At 38.9% G+C, this 26,677-nt stretch overlaps 2 non-coding genes across 2 annotated transcripts; one reads left to right on the top strand and one right to left on the bottom strand.

Moving 5' to 3' along the window:
- Positions 1 to 584: 584 nt before the first annotated feature.
- LOC112739336 (small nucleolar RNA R71) lies at positions 585 to 692 on the bottom strand. Its single transcript, XR_003170271.1, has one exon. It is a non-coding gene; the product is annotated as a small nucleolar RNA R71 (small nucleolar RNA).
- A 24,124-nt stretch (positions 693 to 24,816) lies between these two features.
- Positions 24,817 to 24,924, top strand: LOC112738906 (small nucleolar RNA R71). Its single transcript, XR_003169855.1, has one exon. It is a non-coding gene; the product is annotated as a small nucleolar RNA R71 (small nucleolar RNA).
- The last annotated feature ends 1,753 nt before the right edge of the window (positions 24,925 to 26,677 follow it).

Here is a 26,677-nt window from a genome sequence, read left to right as displayed (position 1 = left end):
AAAGGATCTCTATTATTATTATTATTTTTCTGTGCCCTCTTCTTTGTCATATGAGCAGGAGCAATGATAAGAACATTCTTGTGGAAGCAGATCCAGAACCTGAAAGGACTCTGAAAAGGAAACTAAGAGAAGCTAAAATACAACAATCCAGAGATAACCTTTCAGAAATTTTCGAACAGAAAGAGGAGATGGCAGCCAAAAATAATAATAATGTAAGGAAGATGCTTGTTGACTTTACTGCACCTAATTCCAATTTACATGGAAGAAGCATCTCCATTCCTGCCATTGGAGCAAACAACTTTGAGCTGAAACCTCAATTAGTTTCTCTGATGCAGCAGAACTGCAAGTTTCATGGACTTCCATCTGAAGATCCTTTTCAGTTCTTAACTGAATTCTTGTAGATCTGTGATACTGTTAAGACTAATGGAGTAGATCCTGAAGTCTACAGGCTCATGCTTTTCCCTTTTGCTGTAAGAGACAGAGCTAGAGTGTGGTTGGATTCTCAACCCAAGGATAGCCTGAACTCTTGGGATAAGCTGGTCAAGGCTTTCTTAGCCAAGTTCTTTCCTCCTCAAAAGCTGAGCAAGCTTAGAGTGGATGTTCAAACCTTCAGACAGAAAGAAGGTGAATCCCTCTATGAAGCTTGGGAGAGATACAAAAGACTGACCAAAAAGTATCCTTCTGACATGCTTTCAGAATGGACCATCCTGGATATATTCTATGATGGTTTATCTGAGTTATCAAAGATGTCATTGGATACTTCTGCAGGTGGATCCATTCACCTAAAGAAAACGCCTGCAGAAGCTCAAGAACTCATTGACATGGTTGCTAATAACCAGTTCATGTACACTTCTGAAAGGAATCCTGTGAGTAATGGGACGCCTATGAAGAAGGGAGTTCTTGAAGTTGATACTCTGAATGCCATATTGGCTCAGAATAAAATATTGACTCAGCAAGTCAATATGATCTCTCAGAGTCTGCATGGAATGCAAGCTGCATCCAACAGTACTCAAGAGGCTTCTTATGAAGAAGAAGCTTATGATCCTGAGAACCCTGCAATAGCAGAGGTGAATTACTTAGGTGAACCTTATGGAAACACCTATAACTCATCATAGAGAAATCATCCAAATTTCTCATGGAAGGATCAAAAGCCTCAACAAGGCTTTAATAATGGTGGAAGAAACAGGTTTAACAATAATAAACCTTTTCCATCATCCACTCAGCAACAGACAGAGAACTCTGAACAAAATACTTCTAATTTGGCAAACTTAGTCTCTGATCTGTCCAAGGCCACTGTGAGTTTCATGAATGAAACAAGGTCTTCCATTAGAAATTTGGAAGCACAAGTGGGCCAGCTGAGTAAAAGGATCACTGAATTCCCTCCCAGTACTCTCCCAAGCAATACAGAAGAGAATCCAAAAGGAGAGTGCAAGGCCATTGACATAAGCAAAATGACCGAACCCAATGAGGGAGAGGAGGACATGAATCCCAAGGAGGAAGACCTCCTGGGACGTCCAGTGACCAATAAGGAGCTTCCCTCTGAGGAACCAAAGGAATCTAAGACTCATCTAGAGACCATAGAGATTCCATTTAACCTCCTTATGCCCTTCATGAGCTCTGATGAGTATTCCTCTTCTGAAGAGAATGAGGATGTTACTGAAGAGCAAACTGCCAAGTTCCTTGGTGCAATCATGAAGCTAAATGCCAAATTATTTGGCATTGATACTTGGGAAGTTGAACCTCCCTTGTTCATCAATGAACTAAGTGACCTGGATCAACTGACATTGCCTCAGAAAAGACAGGATCCTGGGAAGTTCATAATACCTTGTACCATAGGCACCATGCTCTTTAAGGCTCTGTGTGACCTTGGTTCAGGAATAAACCTCATGCCCCTCTCTGTAATAGAGAAACTGGGAATCTATGGGGTGCAAGCTACTAAAATCTCATTAGAGATGGCAGACAGTTCAAGAAAATAGGCTTATGGACAAGTAGAGGACGTGTTAGTAAAGGTTGAAGGCCTTTACATCCCTGCTGATTTCATAGTCCTGGATACTGGAAAGGAAGAGGATGAATCCATCATCTTAGGAAGACCTTTCCTGGCCACAGCAAGAGCTGTGATTGATGTTGACAGAGGTGAACTAGTCCTTCAATGGAATGAGGACTCCCTTGTGTTTAAAACTCAAGGATCTCCCTCTGCAACCATGGAGAGGAAGCATGAAAAGCTTCTCTCAAAGCAGAGTCAACCCAAGCCCCCACAGTCAAACTCTAAGTTTGGTGTTGGGAGGCCACAACCAAACTCTAAGTTTGGTGTTGAACTCCCATATCCAAACTCTAAGTTTGGTTTTGGAGAGTCTCAACAATGCTCTGAACATCTGTGAGGCTCCATGAGAGCCCACTGTCAAGCTATTGACATTAAAGAAGCGCTTGTTGGGAGGCAACCCAATTTTTATTTATCTAACTATATTTTTCTTAGTTATATGTCTTTGTAGGTTCATGATCATGTGGAGTCACAAAATAAATATAAAAATTGAAAACGGAATCAAAAACAGCAGAAGAAAAATCACACCCTGGAGGAGCATCTGTCTGGCGTTCAGCACCAGAACAGAGCATGGTTCTGGCGCTGAACACCCAAAATGGGCAGCTTCTGGGCGCTGAACACCAGAACAGGCATGGTTCTGGCGTTCAACGCCAGAAATGGCACACAAATGGGCGTTGAACGCCCAAAATGGCCACCAACCTGGCGCTGAACGCCCAGAGTTGTGTGCAAAGGCATTTTTACATGCCTAATGGGTGCAGGGATGTAAATCCTTGAACACCTCAGGATCTGTGGACCCCACAGGATCCACTCAGGATCTATGGACCCCACAGGATCCACTCAGAATCTGTGGACCCTACAGGATCCCCACCTACCTCCACTCACTTCTTCTCACCACTTTCTTTCACACAACCCCATAAACACTCTTCCCCAAAAACCCTTCACCAATCACCTCAAACTCTCTTCCCCATCACCTCTTCACCACTCACATCCATCCACTTTTCCCCATAAACCTACCTCATAAACTCCACATACCTTCAAAAATTCAAAACCAATTTCCCACCCAAACCCACCCATATGGCCGAAACCTTTCCCCCCTCCCTTCCCTATATAAAGCCCTCCATTCTTCATCAAATTCACACAACACACCCCTCTACACCCTTCTTGGCCGAAACACTCCCCACTCTCCCTCTCCTCCATTTCTTCTTCTTCTTCATCTATTCTTTCTTTTATTGCTCGAGGGCGAGCAAAATTCTAAGTTTGGTGTGGTAAAAGCATAAGCTTTTTGTTTTTCCATTACCATTGATGGCACCTAAGACCGAAGAATCCTCTAGAAAGGGGAAGGGGAAGACAAAAGCTTCCACCTCCGAGTCATGGGAGATGGAAAGGTTCATCTCCAAAGCCCATCAAGACCACTTCTATGATGTGGTGGCCAAGAAGACGGTGATCCCTGAGGTCCCTTTCAAACTCAAAAGAAATGAGTATCCGGAGATCCGACATGAAATTCAAAGAAGAGGTTGGGAAGTTCTAACAAATCCCATCCAACAAGTCGGCATCCTAATGGTTCAAGAGTTCTATGCTAATGCATGGATCACCAAGAACCATGATCAAAGTAAGAACCCGGATCCAAAGAACTATGTTACAATGGTTCGGGGGAAATACTTAGATTTTAGTCCGGAAAATGTGAGGTTGGCGTTTAACTTGCCCATGATGCAAGGAGATGAACGCCCCTACACTAGAAGGGTCAACTTTAATCAAAGGTTGGACCAAGTCCTTATGGACATATGTGTAGAAGGAGCTCAATGGAAGATTGACTCCAAAGGCAAGCCGGTTCAACTAAGAAGATTGGACCTCAAGCCTGTAGCTAGAGGATGGTTGGAGTTCATTCAATGCTCAATCATTCCCACTAGCAACCGGTCTGAAGTTACTATAGACCGGGCCATCATGATCCATAGCATCATGATTGGAGAAGAGGTGGAAGTTCATGAGATTATACCTCAAGAACTCTACAAGGTGGCTGACAAGTCCTCCACCATGGCAAGGTTAGCCTTTCCTCACCTCATTTGCCACCTATGCAATTCGGCTGGGATTGACATAGAGGGAGATATCCTCATCAAAGAGGACAAGCCCATCACTAAGAAAAAGATGGAGCAAGCAAGAGAGCCCACTCATGGAGCTCAAGAGGCGTATGAAGCTCATCACCATGAGATCCCGGAGATGCCTCAAATGCACTTTCCTCCACAAAACTATTGGGAGCAAATTAACACCTCCCTAGGAGAATTAAGTTCCAATATGGGACAACTAAGGGTGGAACATCAAGAGCACTCCATCATGCTCCATGAAATCAGAGAAGATCAAAAAGCAATGAGGGAGGAGCAACTAAGACAAGGAAGAGACATAGAAGAGCTCAAGGACATCATTGGTGCCTCAAGAAGGAAACGCCACCATCACTAAGGTGGATTCATTCCTTGTTCTTATTTCTTCTGTTTTTCGTTTTCTATGTTATGTGCTTATCTATGTTTGTGTCTTCATTACATGATCATTAGTAGTTAGTAACTTTGTCTTAAAGTTATAAATGTCCTATGAATCCATCACCTCTCTTAAATGAAAAATATTTTAATTCAAAAGAACAAGAAGTACATGAGTTTCGAATTTATCCTTGAACTTAGCTTAATTATATTGATGTGGTGACAATGCTTCTTGTTTTCTGAATGAATGCTTGAACAGTGCATATGTCTTTTGAAGTTGTTGTTTAAGAATGTTAAATATGTTGGCTCTTGAAAGAATGATGACTAGGAGACATGTTATTTGATAATCTGAAAAATCATAAAAATGATTCTTGAAGCAAGAAAAAGCAGCAAAGAACAAAGCTTGCAAAAAAAAAAAAAATAGGCGAAAAAAAAAATATAGAAAGAAAAAAAAAGAAAAAGCAAGCAGAAAAAGCCAAGGCTCTTAAAACCAAGAGGCAAGAGAAAAAAGCCAATAACCCTTAAAACCAAAAGGCAAGGGCAAATAAAAAGGATCCCAAGGCTTTGAGCATCAGTGGATAGGAGGGCCTAAAAGGAATAAAATCCTAGTCTAAGCGGCTAAACCAAGCTGTCCTTAACCATGTGCTTGTGGCGTGAAGGTGTCAAGTGAAAATTTGAGACTGAGCGGTTAAAGTCAAGGTCCAAAGCAAAAAAAGAGTGTGCTTAAGAACCCTGGACACCTCTAATTGGGGACTTTAGCAAAGCTGAGTCACAATCTGAAAAGGTTCACCCAGTTACGTGTCTGTGACATTTATGTATCCGGTGGTAATACTGGAAAACAAAGTACTTAGGGCCACGGCCAAGACTCATAAAATAGCTGTGTTCAAGAATCATCATACTGAACTAGGAGAATCAATAACACTATCTGAACTCTGAGTTCCTATAGATGCCAATCATTCTGAACCTCAATGGATAAAGTGAGATGCCAAAACTATTCAAGAGGCAAAAAGCTATAAGTCCCGCTCATTTGATTGAAGCTATGTTTCATTGATAATTTGGAATTTATAGTATATTCTCTTCTTTTTATCCTATTTGATTTTCAGTTGCTTGGGGACAAGCAACAATTTAAGTTTGGTGTTGTGATAAGCGGATAATTTATACGCTTTTTGGCATTGTTTTTAGTATGTTTTTAGTAGGATCTAGTTACTTTTAGGGATGTTTTCATTAGTTTTTATGTTAAATTCACATTTCTGGACTTTACTATGAGTTTGTGTGTTTTTCTGTGATTTCAGGTATTTTCTGGCTGAAATTGAGGGACCTGAGCAAAAATCAGATTCAGAGGTTGAAGAAGGACTGTTGATGCTGTTGGATTCTAACCTCCCTGCACTCAAAGTGGATTTTCTGGAGCTACAGAACTCGAAATGGCGCGCTTTCAATTGCGTTGGAAAGTAGACATCTAGGGCTTTCCAGAAATGTATAATAGTCCATACTTTGGCTAAGTTTAGATGACGCAAACTGGCGTTCAACGCCAGCTTTCTGCCCAAATCTGGCGTCCAGCGCCAGAAAAGGATCCAAAACCAGAGTTGAACGCCCAAACTGGCACAAAAACTGGCGTTCAACTCCAAGAAAGACCTCTACACGTGCAACACTCAAGCTCAGCCCAAGCACACACCAAGTGGGCCCCGGAAGTGGATTTATGCATCAATTACTTACTCATATAAACCCTAGTAGCTAGTTTATTATAAATAGGACCTTTTACTATTGTATTAGACGTCTTTTTGACCATCTTTGGATTACCTTATGATCCTTTGATCACATTTTGGGGGCTGGCCATCTCGGCCATGCCTGGACCTTTCACTTATGTATTTTCACGGTAGAGTTTCTACACTCCATAGATTAAGGTGTGGAGCTCTGCTGTTCCTCAAAGATTAATGCAAAGGACTACTGTTTTCTATTCAATTAATCTTATTTCGCTTCTAAGATATTCATTCGTACTTCAATCTGAATGTGATGAACGTGACAATCATCATCATTCCCTATGAACGCGTGCCTGACAACCACTTCCGTTCTACCTTCGACTGAATGAGTATCTCTTAGATCTCTTAATCAGAATCTTCGTGGCGTAAGCTAGAATGATGGCGGCATTCAAGAGAATCCGGAAAGTCTAAACCTTGTCTGTGGTATTCCGAGTAGGATTCAATGAATGAATGACTGTGACGAGCTCCAAACTCGCGATTGCAGGGCGTTAGTGACAGACGCAAAAGGATAGTAAATCCTATTCCAGCATGATCGAGAACCGACAGATGAATAGCCGTGCCGTGACAGGGTGCGTTGACCATTTTCACTGAGAGGATAAGATGAAGCCATTGACAAGGGTGATGCCTCCAGACGATTAGCCGTGCCGTGACAGGGCATTGGATCATTTTCCCGAGAGATGACCGAAAGTAGCCATTGACAGTGGTGATGTATCACATAAAGCCAGCCATGGAAAGGAGTAAGACTGATTGGATGAAGATAGCAGGAAAGCAGAGGTTCAGAGGAATGAAAGCATCTCCATTCGCTTATCTGAAATTCCTACCAATGAATTACATAAGTATTTCTATCCCTATTTTATTATATTAAATTTGAAAACACCATTATCAATTTATATCTGCCTAACTGAGATTTGCAAGGTGACCATAGCTTGCTTCATACCAACAATCTCCGTGGGATTCGACCCTTACTCACGTAAGGTATTACTTGGACGACCCAGTGCACTTGCTGGTCAGTTACACGAAGTTGTGAACCGTGGTTTTGGCATAATGTTTTTGGCGCCATTTCCAGGGAAAGAAAGAGCAATGAACTTTACATAATTAAAGTGTAATCACGATTCCGCGTACCAGTGAACCTTTTCAGATTGTGACTCAGCTTCGCTAGAGTCCCCAGTTAGAGGTGCCCAGAGTTCTTAAGCACACTCGTTTTGCTTTGGACCACGACTTTAACCGCTCAGTCTCAAGCTTTTCACTTGACACCTTCACGCCACAAGCACATGGTTAAGGATAGCTTGATTTAGCCGCTTAGGCCAGGATTTTATTCCTTTGGGCCCTTCTATCTATTAATGCTCAAAGCCTTGGATCCTTTTTATCCTTTGCCTCTTAGTTTAAAGGATTATTGGCTTTTTTTGCTTGCTTTTTTTCTTTTTTTTCTTTATTTTATATATATATATATTCGCAAGCTTCGTATTTTTCACTGCTTTTTCTTGCTTCAAGAATCAATTTTATGATTTTTCAGATTATCAATAACATTTCTCTTTTTTTCATCATTCTTTCAAGAGCCAACAATTTTTAATTCATAAACTTCACTATAAAAAATATGCACTGTTCAAGCATTAATTCAGAAAACAAAAAGTACTGCCACCACATCTAAGTAAATGAGACTACTCTAAAAATTAAACTCAAATTCTCATGCATTACATCTGTTCTTCTTTCTTTTTGATTTCAAGCTCAGTGGGCAATACATGAGACATCTTTCAAAATTAAAGCACTTAACAAAAAATTAAACTAGAACCTATGAATCTACTAATAAAGGATCATGCAATAAACCAAACAAAGTAGCAGGAAACCGGAACATAACATAATAAAAGCGGGAAGGAATAAAAAAATGAAAAGAACTCAACCACCTTAGTTATCCGAGCGGTCGTTTTATTCTTCAGGTTGTGCTCCTTTGTGAAGATGATTCACCTCCCTTAGTGCCATAAAATTAAACAGAAAACCCTTAAGCGAAGCGTCAACACCAAACTTAAAGGTTTGCTTGTCCTCAAGCAAAGAAGAACTGAAAATACAAACAAATAGTAAGAGGAAAGAAGAATATAAGGATAAAAGAACAAGAGAGAATTAGGATTGGGAGAGAGAGAAAGAAAATTAAAAACTGGGCGACGAACTAGTATAGGTGTGTAGCGCGGGCGACGCGTACGCGTACGGCACGCGTACGCATGGGGCACAAAATTTCCTTAATGACGCGTGAGCGTCAGGCACGCGTCCGCATGCCCTGGGTTTTGTGCGATTCGTGCAAAGCCAGCCGCGCGCACGCGCAACTCTCTGTTCGCGTGGCTTTGAGACCAATATTTTCATACGACGCGTGCGCGTGAACAAGTTTTGTGCTTCTAGCACACTTCCAGCCCCAAACCAGTACAACTCTCTGTCAAATTTTATTTTTCACGTACATGCATATGACGCGTATGCGTCAGCGACGCTTGCGCGTCATAAGCTTTTTTATTATTATTATTTTTTTGAAGTGTCCGGTTTCTGTTCTAAAATAGCTGCATGATCATAAAATTAGTAAGAACTCAATAAAAAACTTAAATAAGTAAGAAAACTACTACTACGAAAAATAGCTAAGGATACGAAATTATCGGGCTGCCTCCCAACAAGCACTTCTTTAATGTCACTAGCTTGACACTTGATTATTGAAGTTTCTTCCTCTTCTTCCAGTTGGTTAAAAGAAATGTCTCCAAGGGGGGAGAGGTGAAGATTAGTGCCCCCTGATATGAAGTCCTCCTAAAAAGTTTTCTTTTATTGTGATTAGCTTGATTCACCTTGCTTGTTGGGATAGAGGTTGGATTGCTTTTTGTTGACCTTTTCTTCTTCATGGATATTTTCTTCTGTTTCTTAGTCACAATCCCTTTTTCAGTGCTTTCCTTGGTTGCCTTCACTTCTTTGACTTCAAAATATGGGTGTTGTGTGATGGTTAAAGTGTACCCTTCATCAAGAACTTCTTGAATTGGTGGTTCAATAAACTCACCCTCCATGCCACTCTCTGCTTCATTGGAGTGTAGATTCCCATAATTGTTTTCATCCCTTGCAACCTCCTTTGTTTGTGTATCTTCCTTCTTTGTTGGTGCATCAACCTCCTTTATTTTTACATCTTCCTCTTCTTCCATGTGTGAGGGTGGAAAGTTCTCTAATTCACTAGAGTATAAACTCATTTGATTGATTTTCTCACTTTCTTCCATAGGATCTTATATTATATCTCTTGAAAAAGAATTTGCTTGCTCCTCTTCCTGTGACTTGATAATCGACTGCACATGTTTCTCTACATTTTTGACACTTGTCTTTATATCATGTATGCATTCTTTCATGAGAAACTCAAGATCTGATGGTATTTGAAATGAATAAGGAGATGGTGGCTCTTGATATGAATAAGAAGGAGGTGATGGTTCTTGATGAGAGTAAAAAGATGATGGTTCTTGGTATGGATAGGGAGATAGTGGCTCTTGATATGGATAGAAAGATGATGGTTCTTGATATGGATAGAGAGGTGGTGGTTCTTGGTATGAATATGGAGATGGTGGTTCTTGATAGTTGGAACATGGAGCACTGAAGTCTCTTTGATTTTGACTTTGCTAACCAAAATTTGGGTAGTTCCCCATCCACAATAATATGAATCACTACTCGGGTGTGAGTAGTAACCCATATGATCTCTCTCCATTATTTTTCCTTAGCACAAAACACCAAAGAGGATTAAACGCACCATGTGGCAAACAGGAAAGTAAAGAAGAAAGAACAGAATTCTAAAAATTAAAATAAAAAAAATTAAAATAAAACTAACTAGGAAACACCAAACTTAATTTCAGAAATTAAGAAAAATATTAGTGCTATTTATTTATTTAATTTTTTTTAAATTAAAGATAAAAATAAAACAAAACTAATAGAATATAGAAAAAATTAATGGAAGGAAACAAAAAACGAAAGTAAAAGAAAATAAAAATAAAAAAAAAAGAAAATAAAATAAAAATGAAATAACAAAAATTAAAAATAGGCGAAAGTAATTAAAAGATCAAAAGCAAAACGGAAGTAAAAAAAGAAAAACAGGGGGAGGGAGTAACAAACGAAAAAGGAAAGGACGACGTTAAAGGAAAAAATGGAAAATAAAAACTTAATAATACTAAAACAAAACTAATTAAAAGAAAAACTATCTAATCTAAGCAATCAAACAACGAATAATTGTTAATCACAGTCAATCCCCGACAACGGTGCCAAAAACTTGATGCGGTATTTATAACCCACAAACTAACCGGCAAGTGCACCGGGTCGTACCAAGTAATACCTTACGTGAGTAAGGGTCGATCCCACGAGGATTGATGGATTAAGTAACAATAGTGTTTGATAGGCTTAGTTAGACAAACAGAAAATAGTGTTTGGAAGTTTAAAAGCATTAACAGTAAATTTAGAATATTAAAGATAGGCAGATAAATAAGTTGGGAATAAAATATTGAGAAGGCAGTTAAGGCTTCCGAGTTATCTATTTTTCTGGATTTACTTTTCTTACTAACTATTTTAATTATGTAGGATTTAATTTATGGCAAACTATATGTGACTAGACCCTAATTCCTTAGACCTTTCTAGTCTCCTCTAAAATTCATTAACTGTATTTTTCCTTGGTCAATTAATTCCAATTAGAAGCTACATGATCAAATTCCAGTTTATATGCCACAAAAACTCTAATTACCTAAAAATAAAAGGATTATATATCACATATCCCGTTAAATCCAGATAATTAAAATTTAGGAGAATATGTTTTCAAGCTGTTGTTCAAGTAAAGAGCTTTTCCAAGTTATACAAGAACTCAAATAGAAAGAGGGTCATACTTCCGTTCCACCCAAATTCATAAGATAAAGAGCGAAAACAATTATTAAATTATAAATCCATACATGAATTAAAATAGAAAAAGCAATAAAATCAATTCATACAAATAGACAGAGCTCCTAACCTTAACAATGGAGGATTAGTTGCTCATGGTTCATAGTAAAAAACTAGGATTACGGAATATAAATTTGTATAGAATTGGAAGTTTGGAATGGAATAATGTTGAGGTGGTATACCCCTATTTATATCTAATCCTAATTAATTTAAAATATATCTTTAAAACTAAAATAATATCTTTTCCTATTTTTAAATTTTGAATTTAAATTAGAATTAATTATAGCAATCAGCAAATCTTCAATTGATGGATGGAGACCACTTGGCTTCACTAGGATCCACGCCTAACTTGGGCTTGGCAGCATGAATTGGAGTTTAGTTGAGTGAAGCTGCGCCTAACTTTTAGTGCGCCTAACTTGGGCTTTAGTGCGCCTAACTTGAAGTGGGCAGGACCAATCTCGCGTATTGTTGTTGTGTCTTGCGCCTAACTTGAGAAGGCGCAGCCTTGGCAGCGAGTTCGGAGAAGAAGTATGGACTATTATATATCGTTGGAAAGCTCTGGAAGTTAGCTTTCTAACACCACTAAAATCACGTCCATTGGACCTCCGTAGCTCGAGTTATTCAGGTTTGAGTGCAGAGAGGTGAGGGTTGACAGCATCATTCGCCTTCATCTCTTCTTCTGTAGAAACTCCATCAAATCCAGCTGAATGCTACCTAAAATAAACAAAATTGCACAAGACTCAAAGTAGCATCTATAGTGGCTAAAAGATAATCAATTCTTGATTAAACTCAACAATTTAAATACAAATTCACTAGGAAAAGATAGGAAAGATGCTCACGCATCACGTACTCTTTAATTTTTTTTCTTTGGGAAATTATTTGGAGAGTCTTCTTCCAAGATATGAACTTCGGGGCCTTGCCCCTCCCCACTCTCTTCGGCCCTCTGAGGTAATGGCTAATGGCTAATGGTGGCAGAAAAAGATCACCACTCACATTAATCGAAAGAACAGGTTGAGATTCCAACCTCTTCTTCATAGCAGCAATGGCAGCCAGACCACCAGCCATGTCAACTAGAATAGATACACAAAGTTTAATAAGAAAGATGAAATAATGCGTATTAAGGGAAAAGAAAAGGGGAAAAGCTTACTAATAACAATCATAGCTGTCTGCTCCTTCATTATAATGTCTCCCAAACTAAGAGGACATTCATTCTACAGTAACATTAACATATTAATGCTCGCAAGCTCTGAAGCATTAACCCCGTTAACTTGGATTTTTGGAGAGGACACGTTAAAATTCCAATATAAGTTAAATTTCTTTCCACCTTCCGAGGTCATAAAAAAGGGGGTTGTACCTTCGTCCCCTCAATTTTGAAAAATTTTTCTTTAAATCCATGATAAGACTCTTCAAATAAATTAAAAATTCTCCTATTGGGAACACCCTAGAAGGAAATAAACCCATGACCTTGGGATCTAAAAGAAATCGTTAGAGTAATGAAATAAAAGAAAATCCTAAGAGAAGGTTGGAGTTCTAAAAATGAACATAAAAGTTCAAAACAACGAACAATAGCCCAGCTATTCGTATGAAGCTGAAAAGGAGCGCATTCAGTGTGAGTTAAAACGCTTACTTGAAAGTCAGAAAAAGGAAGTCGAACTCCAACTTGAGAGAATAAAGTCTCATACATCCATAACCAGTCGAAGGCAGTGCTAGCATGTTCATTAATATGGCACAACTGGTCCGCAGATCTGGGAACTGAAAAAACATACAAATTACTTAGGTCAAAACTAAAAATAACCATACCTTCTCGCAAGTTATCAAGTTTCTCTTGGATGATGGTAGAAGGAGTGGCCTTGACATCCTCAGATACCCAATAATAGATATCTACTTCGAGTTCAATGTTCATTGGAAGAATGGTAGTAGGTTGGGGCCTCGGACGGTTAGCGGTACCACCTCGTTCGCGATTCACGATAATTTTTTTCCTCGGCATCTTAGGAAAAACCTACAGGGACACTACCATTATGTTACGAAGGATATGAAAACTGTAAAATCTACTTAGGATGTTTAAAAACCTCACCACAATTCTAAAAAAATTAGAAGAATATTGAAAAATAGGGGCAAATATGAAACTATTGCTATCAAATCAGGAAAACTTAAAATAGTGGTACCCTACTATGTTAACCTAAGGTAGCAAATATAGAAACCACAAATACAAAAATGCATGGAACAATGACTAGAAACATAGTGAAAAATGCATGGAAAAATGACTAGGAGCATAAAGGAAATGCACGAAATAGTGAAGGAAAAGTGATCGAAAAAGGGAGAAAGGAAAAAGGCAAAGAACCCTTACCAGAATTTGCTTGATGAAATTTGAAACGCACCTTAAAAAGTGTTCTGGAGACACTTGCAGAAAACTAATACCCCACTTCTGAAATGGCAAAATGGAAGAAGGAAGAAGAGGAAGAGTGAAAGGAAGAGGATCCTTGGAGAGAGAGGAAAAAGTGTTTTTCGAAAGTAAAGTTAAAGTAAAGATTATTTAATTGGAAGTTAATATAGCATTGATTGATGGAGATAGGGGCTATAAATGGCTTGACGGTTTATAAACAGAGGGAATTCATCATAACCACACAAAGAAGGCGGAAGGAAACTATTCAGTTTCCTTAAGAACCCTCAGAACTTTAATTAAAGGAAACCCCTCAAAGCAGACCTCATAAACTTGGGTACTCTTAATAAAGTCATAAAATCAAAAAGCCCAAGTTGGGGCACTGTTCTAGACAAATAATGACATAACAGAATGGTAATTAAACAAGAATCTGATGTTACAAGATAACATCGGATACGACGTAACAACCACGCCATTAAGTTATGAAACCGCCAAATCATGGCATTAAGAGTACACTACAAGTGCAGTAAATGCTCGAGAAAATGGTAACCTCAGAATAGAAGGATAAAAGGAAAAGGAACACGACAGGCAAACTCTGAAAGATAACACGCTATCACGGTACATGGCTAATTTAAGCATCAGAGTAACTTGCAGGTTGTCCTCCCGGCCTAATTTTGCTTTCACCAAAGTTAGGATCTCTAGTCTTTTCAACTATCCAACTCGTGTTCTCCATTACTGGCATGAACAGTTACTATTACCCTGATCTTGCAAAGATCTACATAATTTAAATATGTAATGCTACTATAATTGCATATTTGTAGCCATATCATTTCTCCGAAAGAAAATAACAATTGCTAGCCCTTTTATGTTCCAAATCATGGTGCTTAGAATTTAGCTAGTGTGACGTCTGACGTGGTAACATGCAAGTTGCCTTTGGGCTTCTCGGTCTCGGCTATAAAAAGATTTGAGTAGCGAGTGAATGTCAACATATTTAAAATTAAAATTGCACAGTAAAATGAAAAATAAAAATGATGTGAAGAAAACACTCTAGTGAAATAGTGAATTGACTTATCCAGTTATATTTTTGTTCAACTACTCTACAAGTCCTTATAGTTTCATCAAATTTTTAATTAGGTCCTTATATTTTTTTTCAATTAGGTCCTTGTACGAGACTTTGCTGGTACGGGTTGAAGGAAGGATCAGAGACTTGTCAGTCTTGGTGATGATGCGATTAGAGTTTTGGAGCGCGCGGGGGTTGGTACCTACAAAGACACTCTGATGCTCAAGCCAGAATAGATCTAAGAGGTATAGGTGAGGGTTAGGAATAACGTACCTGAGGGAACCCTTGACTCCTCTAATATAGTTATATATTTGTTATCTTATCTTATCTTTGTTGGCTAAGATAAGAGAGGTATTTGAATTTGAATGTTAGTTAGAAATATGCGATCTCTTGGCCAGTGTGAGCTGTGGATAGGCCATCGACCCAGAAAACTGGGTCGTTACTTGGCCGTTTTGGGGGACTATTTGAGGTCATGGACCTCGTGTGGGAAGGTGGTGTTACCCCATGCTTTTGGCCAAGATTGGAAATTCGTGAGTGTTCAAAATGCTTGGCTGTCCTATTACTTGTCTGTTGTGTTTCTCGATGATGAGATCTGTCTGTTGCAGTTTCCAAGGTGTCATATGATGCTTAATAGGAGGAGAGAGGTTTAGATTTTCCCTTTTCGCCCTTCATACCTCTGTATTTCCATTGGAAATGTTAAGGGGTTTCTATTTTTCTGTGTTGTAACTACTTCTTCTTTATTCTATTTTCCTTATTACTTTTTAACTTTCCTTGCCCTGTGCTCTCTACATTTTTTCTTTGGCGCTACGTCTTGGCTGGGTTGTTGGGGCTTCTTAAGGGTTTGTGGTGCTGCATTTCCTTGGTGTTTTTGTTTTATTTCGTCACTTTGTGCATTATTTTTGCTTCTGCATTTTTCTTTCGATTTTTTGTTTCTATCTTTTCCTTTTGGGGGTGTTTCCTGGATAGCGATAGTAGGAAAACAGGGGGTGGCACTATTTTGGTATAGTTTTATGATTGCACTAGACTCCAGTGTAGGATTCTGTGTTCTTTTGTTCCTGGGGATTGGATTGACGGTGATGCCCCCTTTGGTTATAGGTATGGTTCGACGGAGGGCGGTTCAGGAAAACCTGGGTCCGATTTAACCGGCTGGGGGAGTTTTGAATCGCTACTATTGGGTAACTTCCAATGTTTCAGGTACGCCCTCTTGACTGGGTGAGGACAACCTTTAGAGACTTCGGGATGAGGGGGTTGGTGTGGGAATTCGAGATTTCCACAACTTAACTGGCAAGTGCACTAAGTCATCCAAGTAATACCTCAGGTGAGTGAGGGTCGATCCCACGAGAATTATTGGAGTGAGCAATAATGGCTATCTAGTTGGACTTAGTTAGGCAAATGAAAATGGGAGTTTTGATGGTTGAAACGCATAAAATAGTAAATAAACAAGTAAATAAAGCAAATAAGGGTTTGGTGTGAAAATAGTATGAGAAAACAGTTTTGGAGATGTTTATCTTTCCAGATTAAAAGTTCTTACCAACTATTTTAACAATGCATGATTCATTCTATGGCAAACTGTAAATGTCTAAACCCTAATCTCTTAGTGATTTAGCCTCCTCTAACCTTCATTAATTGCCACTCTCGTGGTCATCACTTAATTCCGATTAGAGGGTTAAGTTTAAAAACTAGTTTATGGCCACAAAAACCCTAATTCCCAAAGCTAACAGGATTATATATCACATATCCCAATTAGTTCGTGTAATTAGCAATTTAGGAGGAATTTGTTTTCAAGTTGTAGTTCAAGTGAGATAACTCTCTCGAGAATTACAAGAACTCATGTAGAATAAGGGTCATACTCTCGTTCCATCCAAATTCATAAGATTAAGAACGAAAACAATCCTTAGAATTGAATCAAAACATTAATTAAAATAGAAGAATAATAGTTCTAATCCATAGAAATAAACAGAGATCCTAACCTTAACCAAAAGATTTAGTTGCTCATGACTTACAGAGAAACTAGGGTTCTAAAAACGTGTGAAAGAGAGAGGATTCGAGATACAAGAGATCTTTTTCCTTTTATATCTAACATAATTTTATTTGATACTAAAATAAAATAATAAAGTTTGGGCATACAAGATTTTGTTTGTAATTAAAAATAACTAAAATAAGATAAAAGATAGCTATTAAAAGCTAAATCCCACTAAAGATGCTCCCTTGGGTGAGTTTGACCCGTCAGTTGGCATTTTTCTGACATTTTGCGCCAGAAAGGGCAGTTTTGGCATTTCTTCTGGCGTTCTGCACCGGGAGTGGGCAGTAAGTTCTGTCCTCTTTGGGCGCTAAACGCCAGGCTCGACGTTTAGCGCCAGATTTGGCAGTGATTCCAGAAAAAAGTATAAACTATTATATAATGTTGGAAAGCTCTAGAAGTTGGATTTTCAACGTCGTTAGAAACGCGTCAATTGGACCTCTGTAGCTCAAGTTATGCTCGTTGGAATGCAAGGAGGTCAGGGTTGATAACATCTATATTCTTCCTTTGTTTTTGCACCAAACTCTGCCAAATACGCCCGAATTTCACTTGAAATAATAAAAAAACCAAAACAACTCAAAGTAGCATCCAAAGAGGATTTTTGCACTAAAAAAATAATAAAACTTAATAAATTCTAACTAAAAATAACTAGAAAATGAAAGGGAAAAGGGTACAAGATGCTCACGCATCACAACACCAAAGTTAAACTGTTGCTTGTCGTCAAGCAACCAAAACAATATAGAACTAAGAAGAGAAAATGCCTAAGACTCGAGTGTTCCTTTAAGCTCAGGTCTAGTCACTGAGTGGGGCTAATGACACTCTAGTCTGAATAAGTTTGGCATCTCACAATCCTTTGAAGCTCAGAAGCATTGGTATCCTTCAGAACTAGAACTCGGATGATATTATAAATTCTCTTCTTTAGGATCTAATTGATTCTTGAACATAGCTTTTTCCTTTCTTTTCTTGGTGCTTTGCACTTTGAGCCTAGCCGTGACTCTAAGTGTTTTGTCTTCAAGCTTAACTTGAAACAAGAACACCACAAGCACTTAATTGGGAAACTCCTTGAAGTCTAATTTTTCTTTCTATTTCTCCCAGACAGTGGTGCTCAGAGCCTTAGGCATACTCTGTAACATTAATTGGTCACGACTTTAACTGTTCAGTCTCAAGGGTTACTTGACACTTTCACATCACAAGCATATAGTTAGGAAAAATCACTCTTTTGAACTTCAGATCAGTTTTGACCCTCCTAACCATTGATGCTCAAAGCCTTGGACCTTTTTCTTTCTTTTCAATTCTTTTTGCTGTTTGTTTTGCTTCAAGAATCAATTTCTTTCTTTTTTTCAGAGAATCTATAATACTTCTCTAAGTTCCTGTACCTCAAGAACCAATATTCTCAACTCCAATATCAAATATGCACTGTTTAACTCATACATTCAGAAATAGAGATAGTGCCACCACATTAAAGCAATTAGAATAACTCATAATATATAACTCAAGCCTCATGCATTTTACTACTTCTTTTCTTTTCTTTTTGATTGTTCATGCTCAATGAGTAACACATGAGACAAATTTTTTTTTTCAAAATAAACATAAAATAACAAAGTAAATAACTAAATTAGAAAAATAATAAAGTACTACTAATGATCATACAAAGGTTTTCAAACAAAAGACAGGAAATAAGATAAAATACTAAGAAATAGAAAATAAAATAGGCAGAGGATAATGAAACTCAACCACCTCAGTCATGGTGGCCATCTTGCTCCTCAGGCTGTGCTCCTCCGTGAAGATGATTCACCTACCTTTGGTGTCATTGATAATAAGATAAATAGAGAGCTCGCTGGTGCACGAAATTGTGATCATCAATGGCGCCATCAACATGGTACGCACAATTGTAATCTCAACTCTTTATCACAACTTCGCACAACTAACCAGCAAGTGCACTGGGTCGTCCAAGTAATACCTTACGTGAGTAAGGGTCGATCCCACGGAGATTGTTGGTATGAAGCAAGATATGGTCATCTTGTAAATCTCAGTCAGGCGGATTCAAATGGTTATGGAGGATGAATGATTAAAAGATAAATAAAACATAAAATAAAGATAGAGATACTTATGTAATTCATTGGTGAGAATTTCAGATAAGCGTATGAAGATGCTTTGTCCCTCCCGTCTCTCTGCTTTCCTACTGTCTTCATCCAATCCTTCTTACTCCTTTCCATGGCAAGCTGTATGTTGGGCATCACCGTTGTCAGTGGCTACAATCCCATCCTCTCAGTGAAAATGTTCAACGCACTCTGTCACAGCACGGCTATTCATCTGTCGGTTCTCGATCATGTCGGAATAGAATCCAGTGATTCTTTTGCGTCTTTCACTAACGCCCCACAATCACGAGTTTGAAGCTCGTCACAGTCATTCAATCCTTGAATCCTACTCAGAATACCACATACAATGTTTAGACCTTCCGGATTCTCAAGAATGCCGCCATCAATTCTAGCTTATACCACGAAGATTCTGATTAAGGAATCCAAGAGATAAACACTCAATCGAAGGTAGAACGGAGGTGGTTGTCAGGCACACGTTCATAGGTGAGAATGATGATGAGTGTCACGGATCATCACATTCATCAAGTTGAAGAACAAGTGATATCTTAGAACAAGAACAAGCTGAATTGAATAGAAGAACAATAGTAATTGCATTGATACTCGAGGTACAGCAGAGCTCCACACCTTAATCTATGGTGTGTAGAAACTCCACCGTTGAAAATACATAAGAACATGGTCTAGGCATGGCCATGAGGCCAGCCCCAAAACATGATCTAAGGTAGCATAGAACTACTCAAAGATTAGACTCCAAATACAATAGCAAAAGGTCCTATTTATAGAGAACTAGTAGCTTAGGGTTTACAAAAATGAGTAAATGACGTAAATATCCACTTCCGGGCCCACTTGGTGTGTGCTTGGGCTGAGAATTGAAGCATTTTCGTGTAGAGACTTTTCCTGGAGTTAAACGCCAGCTTTTGTGCCAGTTTGGGCGTTTAACTCCCACTTTGGTGCCAGTTCCGGCGTTTAACGCTGGGAATTCTGATGCTGACTTTGAACGCCGGTTTGGGCCATCAAATCTTGGGAAAAGTATAGACTATTATATATTTCTGGAAAGCCCTGGATGTCTACTTTCCAACGCAATTGAGAGCGCACCAATTGGGCTTCTGTAGCTCCAGAAAATCCACTTCGAGTGCAGGGAGGTCAAAATCCAACAGCATCTGCAGTCGTTTTCAGCCTCTGAATCAGATTTTTGCTCAGGTCCCTCAATTTCAGCCAGAAAATACCTGAAATCACAGAAAAACACCCAAACTCATAGTAAAGTACAGAAAAGTGAATTTTAAATAAAAACTAATAAAAATATAATAAAAACTAACTAAAACATGCTAAAAACATACTAAAAACAATGCAAAAAAGCGTATAAATTATCCGCTCATCACAACACCAAACTTAAATTGTTGCTTGTCCCCAAGCAACTGAAAATAAAATAGGATAAAAAGAAGAGAATATACAATGAATTCCAAAAACATCTATGAAGATCAGTATTAATTAGATGAGCGGGGCTTTTAGCTTTTTGCTTCTGAACAGTTTTGGCATCTCACTTTATCCTTTGAAGTTCAGAATGATTGGCATCTATAGGAACTCAGAATCCAGATAGTGTTACTGACTCTCCTAGTTAAGTATGTTGATTCTTGAACACAGCTACTTTATGAGTCTTGGCCGTGGCCCTAAGCACTTTGTTTTCCAGTATTACCACCGGATACATAAATGCCACAGACACATAACTGGGTGAACCTTTTTAGATTGTGACTCAGCTTTGCTAGAGTCCCCAATTAGTGGTGTCCAGGGTTCTTAAGCACACTCTTTTTTTTGCTTTGGACCTCGACTTTAACCGCTCAGTCTCAAGTTTTCACTTGACACCTTCACGCCACAAGCACATGGTTAGAGACAGCTTGTTTTAGCCGCTTAGGCCAGGATTTTATTCCTGTGGGCCCTCCTATCCACTGATGCTCAAAGCCTTGGATCCTTTTTATCACCCTTGCCTTTTGGTTTAAAGGGGTATTGGCTTTTTCTGCTTGCTTTTTCTCTTTTTTTTTTCACATATATCTTTTTTTTTCTGCAAGCTTTTCACTGCTTTTTCTTGCTTCAAGAATCAATTTTATGATTTTTCAGATCATCAGATAACATTTCTCCTTTTCCTTTCATTCTTTCAAGAGCCAACAATTTTAACATTCATAAACAATCAAATTCAAAAATATGCACTGTTCAAGCATTCATTCAGAAAAACAATAGCATTGCCACCACATCAAGATAATTAAACTGTTTTAAAATTTGAAATTCATGCACTTCTTTTTCTTTTTTAATTAAAAACATTTTTCATTTAAGAAAGGTGATGGATTCATTTTCATAGCTTTAAGGCATAGACACTTAGACACTAATGATCATGTAATAAAGACACAAACATAAATAAACATAAAGCACAATTTTCGAAAAACAGAAAAATAAAGAACAAGGAAATTAAAGAACGGGTCCACCTTAGTGATGGCGGCTTGTTCTTCCTCTTGAAGATCTTATGGAGTGCTTGAGCTCCTCAATGTCTCTTCCTTGCCTTTGTTGCTCCTCTCTCATGGTTCTTTGATCTTCTCTAATTTCATGGAGGAGGATGGAATGCTCTTGGTGCTCTACCCTTAGTTGTCCCATGTTGGAACTCAATTCTCCTAGGGAGGTGTTGATTTGCTCCCAATAGTTTTGTGGAGGAAGATGCATCCCTTGAGGTATCTCAGGGATTTCATGATGAGGAAATTCCTCATGCTCTTGTCCATGAGTGGGATCTCTTGTTTGCTCCATCCTTTTCTTAGTGATGGGTTTGTCCTCATCAATGAGAATGTCTCCCTCTATGTCAATTCCAACCGAATTGAAAAGGTGACAAAAGAGATGAGGGAAGGCTAACCTTGCCAAAGGAGAGGACTTGTCCGCCACCTTGTAGAGTTCTTGGGGTATAACCTCATGAACTTCCACTTCCTCTCCAATCATGATGCTATGTATCATGATAGCCCGGTCTATAGTAGCTTTGGACCGGTTGCTAGTGGGAATGATTGAGCGTTGGATGAACTCCAACCATCTCCTAGCCACGGGCTTGAGGTCATGCCTTCTTAGTTGAACCGGCTTCCCTCTTGAATCTCTCTTCCATTGAGCGCCCTCTTCACAAATGTCTATGAGGACTTGGTCCAACCTTTGATCAAAATTGACCCTTCTAGTGTAGGGGTGTTCATCTCCTTGCATCATGGGCAAGTTGAATGCCAACCTTACATTTTCCGGACTAAAGTCTAAGCGTTTCCCCCGAACCATTGTAAGCCAATTCTTTGGGTCCGGGTTCACACTTTGATCATAGTTCTTGGTGATCCATGCATTGGCATAGAACTCTTGAACCATTAAGATCCCGACTTATTGAATGGGGTTGGTAAGAACTTTCCAACCTCTTCTTCGGATCTCATGTCGGATTTCCGGATATTCACTTTTTTTGAGTTTGAAAGGGACCTCGGGGATCACCTTCTTCATGGCCACAACGTCATAGAAGTGGTCTTGATGCACCCTTGAGAGGAATCTCTCCATCTCCCATGACTCGGAGGTGGAAGCTTTTGCCTTCCCTTTCCTCTTTCTAGAGGTTTCTCCGGCCTTTGGTGCCATAAATGGTTATGGAAAAACAAAAAGATTTATCTTTTACCACACCAAACTTAGAAGGTTGCTCGTCCTCGAGCAAAAGAAGAAAGAAGAGAGTAGAAGAAGAAGAAATAGAGGAGATGGAGTGGGCTTTGTGTTTTGGCCAAGGGGGAGAAGTGGTGTTTAGGTTGTGTGAAAATGAAGGAGTGAAGATGGGTTTATATAGGGGTGAGAGGGTTTTTGGAGAAGAGGTATTGAGGTGATTGGTGAATGGGTGAAGAAGAGAGAGAGTGGTGGGGTAGGTGGGGATCCTGTGGGGTCCACAGATCCTGAGGTGTCAAGGATAGCTCATCCCTGCACCGAGTGGCGTGCAAAAACGCCCTTTCTGCCAATTCTGGCGTTAAACACCGGGCTGCTGCCCTTTTCTGGCATTTAACGCCAGCTCCTTGCCTATTCCTGGCGTTAAACGCCAGTCTGGTGCCCATTTCTGGCGTTAAACGCCCAGAATGGTGCCAAACTGGGCGTTTAACGCCCATTCTGCTACCTTTACTGGCGTTTAAACGCCAGTAACTGTCTCCTCCAGGGTGTTCTATTTTTCATTCTGTTTTTCCTTCTGTTTTTGCTTTTTCAATTGTTTTTGTAACTTCACATGATCATCAACCTACAGAAAATATAAAATAACAATAGAAAATAGAAATTTAACATAGATAAGTAAAAATTGGGTTGCCTCCCAACAAGCGCTTCTTTAATGTCAATAGCTTGACAGTAGCTCTCATGGAGCCTCACGGATGTTCAGAGCAATGTTGGAACCTCCCAACACCAAACTTAGAGTTTGAATGTGGGGGTTCAACATCAAACTTAAAGTTTGGTTGTGGCCTCCCAACACCAAACTTAGAGTTTGACTGTGGGGGCTCTGTTTGACTCTGTATTGAGAGAAGCTCTTCATGCTTCCTCTCCATGGTTACAGAGGGATATCCTTGAGCCTTAAACACAAGGGATTCTTCATTCACTTAAATGATCAATTCTCCTCTGTCAACATTAATCACAGCCTTTGCTGTGGCTAGGAAGGGTCTGCCAAGGATGATGGATTCATCCATGCACTTCCCAGTCTCTAGGACTATGAAATCAGCAGGGATGTAGTGGTCTCTAACCTTTACCAAGACATCCTCTACAAGTCCATAAGCTTATTTTCTTGAATTGTCTGCCATCTCTAGTGAGATTCTTGCAGCTTGTACCTCAAGGATCCCTAGCTTCTCCATTACAGAGAGAGGCATGAGGTTTACACTTGACCCTAGGTCACACAGAGCCTTCTCAAAGGTCATGGTGTCTATGATACAAGGTATTGAGAACTTCCCCGGATCCTGTCTCTTTTGAGGTAATCTCTGCCTAGTCAAGTCATCCAGTTCTTTGGTGAGCAAAGGGGGTTCATCCTCCCAAGTCTCATTACCAAATAACTTGTCATTTAGCTTCATGATTGCTCCAAGGTACTTAGCAACTTGCTCTTCAGTGACATCTTCATCCTCTTCAGAGGGGGAATACTCATCAGAGCTCATGAATGGCAGAAGTAAATCCAATGGAATCTCTATGGTCTCAGTGTGAGCCTCAGATTCCCATGGTTCCTCATTAGGGAACTCCATGGAGGTCAATGGATGTCCATTGAGGTCTTCCTCAGTGGGAATCACTGCCTCTTCCTCCTCTCCAAGTTCGGCCATGTGAGACATATTTATGGCCTTGCACTCTCTCTTTGGATTCTCTTCTGTATTGCTTGGGAGGGTGCTAGGAGAGAGTTCAGTAATTTTCTTACTCAGCTGACCCTCTTGTGCCTCCAAATTTTTAATGGAGGACCTTGTTTCAGTCATGAAACTTTGAGTAGTTTTGATTAGATCAGAGACAATGGTTGCTAAGTCAGATGGGTTTTGCTTAGAATTCTTTGTCTGTTGCTGAAAATATGATGGAAAAGGCTTGCCATTGCTAAACCTATTTCTTCCACCATTGTTGTTGTTGAAGCCTTGTTGAGGCCTCTGTTGGTCCTTCCATGAGAGATTTGGATGGTTTCTCCATGAAGGATTGTAGGTGTTTCCATAGGGTTCACCCATGTAATTCACCTCTTCCATTGATGGGTTCTCAGGATCATAGGCTTCTTCTTCAGATGAAGCGTCCTTAGTACTGCCTGGTGCAGCTTGCATTCCAGACAGACTTTGAGAAATCATATTGACTTGCTGAGTCAATATTTTGTTCTGAGCCAATATGACATTCAGAGTATCAATCTCAAGAACTCCTTTCTTCTGACTTGTCCCATTATTCACAGGATTCCTCTCAGAAGTGTACATGAATTGGTTATTTGTAACCATTTCAATGAGTTCCTGAGCTTCTGCAGGCGTCTTCTTCAGATGAAGCGATCCTCCAGCAGAGCTATCCAATGACATCTTGGACAGTTCAGACAGACCATCATAGAAGATACCTATGATGCTCCATTCTGAAAGCATGTCAGAAGGGCACCTTTTGATCAATTGCTTGTATCTCTCCCAAGCTTCATAGAGGGATTTACCTTCTTTCTGTCTGAAGGTTTGGACTTCCACTCTAAGCTTGCTCAATTTTTGAGGTGGAAAGAACTTTGCCAAGAAGGCATTGACTAGCTTTTCCCAAGAGTTCAGGCTTTCTTTAGGTTGTGAATCCAACCATGTCCTAGCTCTGTCTCTTATAGCAAAAGGAAAAAGCATAAGTCTGTAGATTTCAGGGTCAACCCCATTGGTCTTGACAGTGTCACAGATTTGCAAGAACTCAGCTAAGAACTGATGAGGATCTTCCAATGGAAGTCCATAAAACTTGCAGTTCTGTTGCATTAGAGAAACTAATTGAGGCTTAAGCTCAAAGTTGTTTGCTCTAATGGCAGGGATTGAGATGCTTCTCCCATAGAAATCAGGAGTAGGTGCAGTAAAGTCACCAAGCACCTTCCTTGCATTGTTGGCATTGTTGTTGTTTTCAGCTGCCATGTCTTCTTCTAGTTTGAAGATTTCTGTTAGGTCCTCTATAGAGAGTTGTGCCTTAGCTTCTCTTAGCTTTCGCTTTAAGGTCCTTTCAGGTCCAGGATCAGTCTCAACAAGAATGCCTTTGTCTTTGCTCCTGCTCATATGAAAGAGAAGAGAGCAAGAAAATATGGAATCCTCTATGTCACAGTATAGAGATTCCTTGAGGTGTCAGAGGAAAAGAAGAATAGAAGGAAGTGGTAGAAATAGAAGAATTCGAACTTATCAAGAGGGATAGAGTTCGAATTATTGATAGTGGAGGAGTGTTAGTCCTTAAATAGAAGGATGTGAGAAGAGGGGAAGAATTTTTTTTTTTTGAAAATAAAATTAAAGATTTTGAAATAATTAAAAGAAATTTTGAAAATTTGATGAATGATTTTCGAAAATTGAAGTTGGGAAAGAAATAAAGTGATTTTTTTTAAAAAGATTTTTAATTTAGAAATCAAAAAGATATGATTGAAAACTAATTTTGAAAAAGATGTGATTAAGAAGATGTGATTGAAAAGTTATGGTTTTAAAAAGATATGATTGAAAAGATATGATTGAAAAACAATTTAAAAAGATTTGATTTTAAAATTAATGACTTGGCTAACAAGAAAAGATATGATTCAAACATTAAACCTTTCTCAACAGAAAAGGCAACATACTTGAAATGTTGAATCAAATCATTAATTGTTAGCAAGTATTTTTGAAAATGGAAAGAAATTGATTTTGAAAATATATGATTGAAAAGATATGATTTGAAAAAGATTTGATTTTGAAAAATTATGAAAACTTGAAAAAAATTTGCATCAGAAACAAAATCTTTCCTTTTGTGCCATCCTGGCGTTAAACGCCCAGCCAGGTACCCTGGCTGGCGTTTAAACGCCAGTTTTCCTTCTTCACTGGGCGTTTTGAATGCCCAGCTTTTTCTGTTTAATTCCTCTGCTGAATGTTCTGAATCTTCAATTCTCTGTATTATTGACTTGAAAAGACACAATTTTGAAAATATTTTTGAATTTTTAATGATGAGAAACAATAAAAAATGCAACTAATCTTAGGAAACTCAAATCAAACAAACAATGCATGCAGGATACCAAACTTAAAAATTTTCATATAAGAGACACTAACAAATTGAGAATGCATATGAGAAACAACAAAACACACAAAACAAGAGAATTTAAAGATCAGAGCAATGAAATCATCAAGAACAACTTGAAGATCAATGAAGAACATAATGCATATATTCGAAAAATGCAAGAAGAATAAAGACATACAATTGACACCAAACTTAAAATTGATACTAGACTCAAACAAGAAACATAAAATATTTTTT

Source organism: Arachis hypogaea, chromosome 13, assembly GCF_003086295.3.
Source record: "Arachis hypogaea cultivar Tifrunner chromosome 13, arahy.Tifrunner.gnm2.J5K5, whole genome shotgun sequence".
NCBI classification, from domain to species: domain Eukaryota; kingdom Viridiplantae; phylum Streptophyta; class Magnoliopsida; order Fabales; family Fabaceae; genus Arachis; species Arachis hypogaea.
Note: the sequence above shows the minus strand (reverse complement) of the source record. Positions and strands in the feature narration are given on the sequence as shown.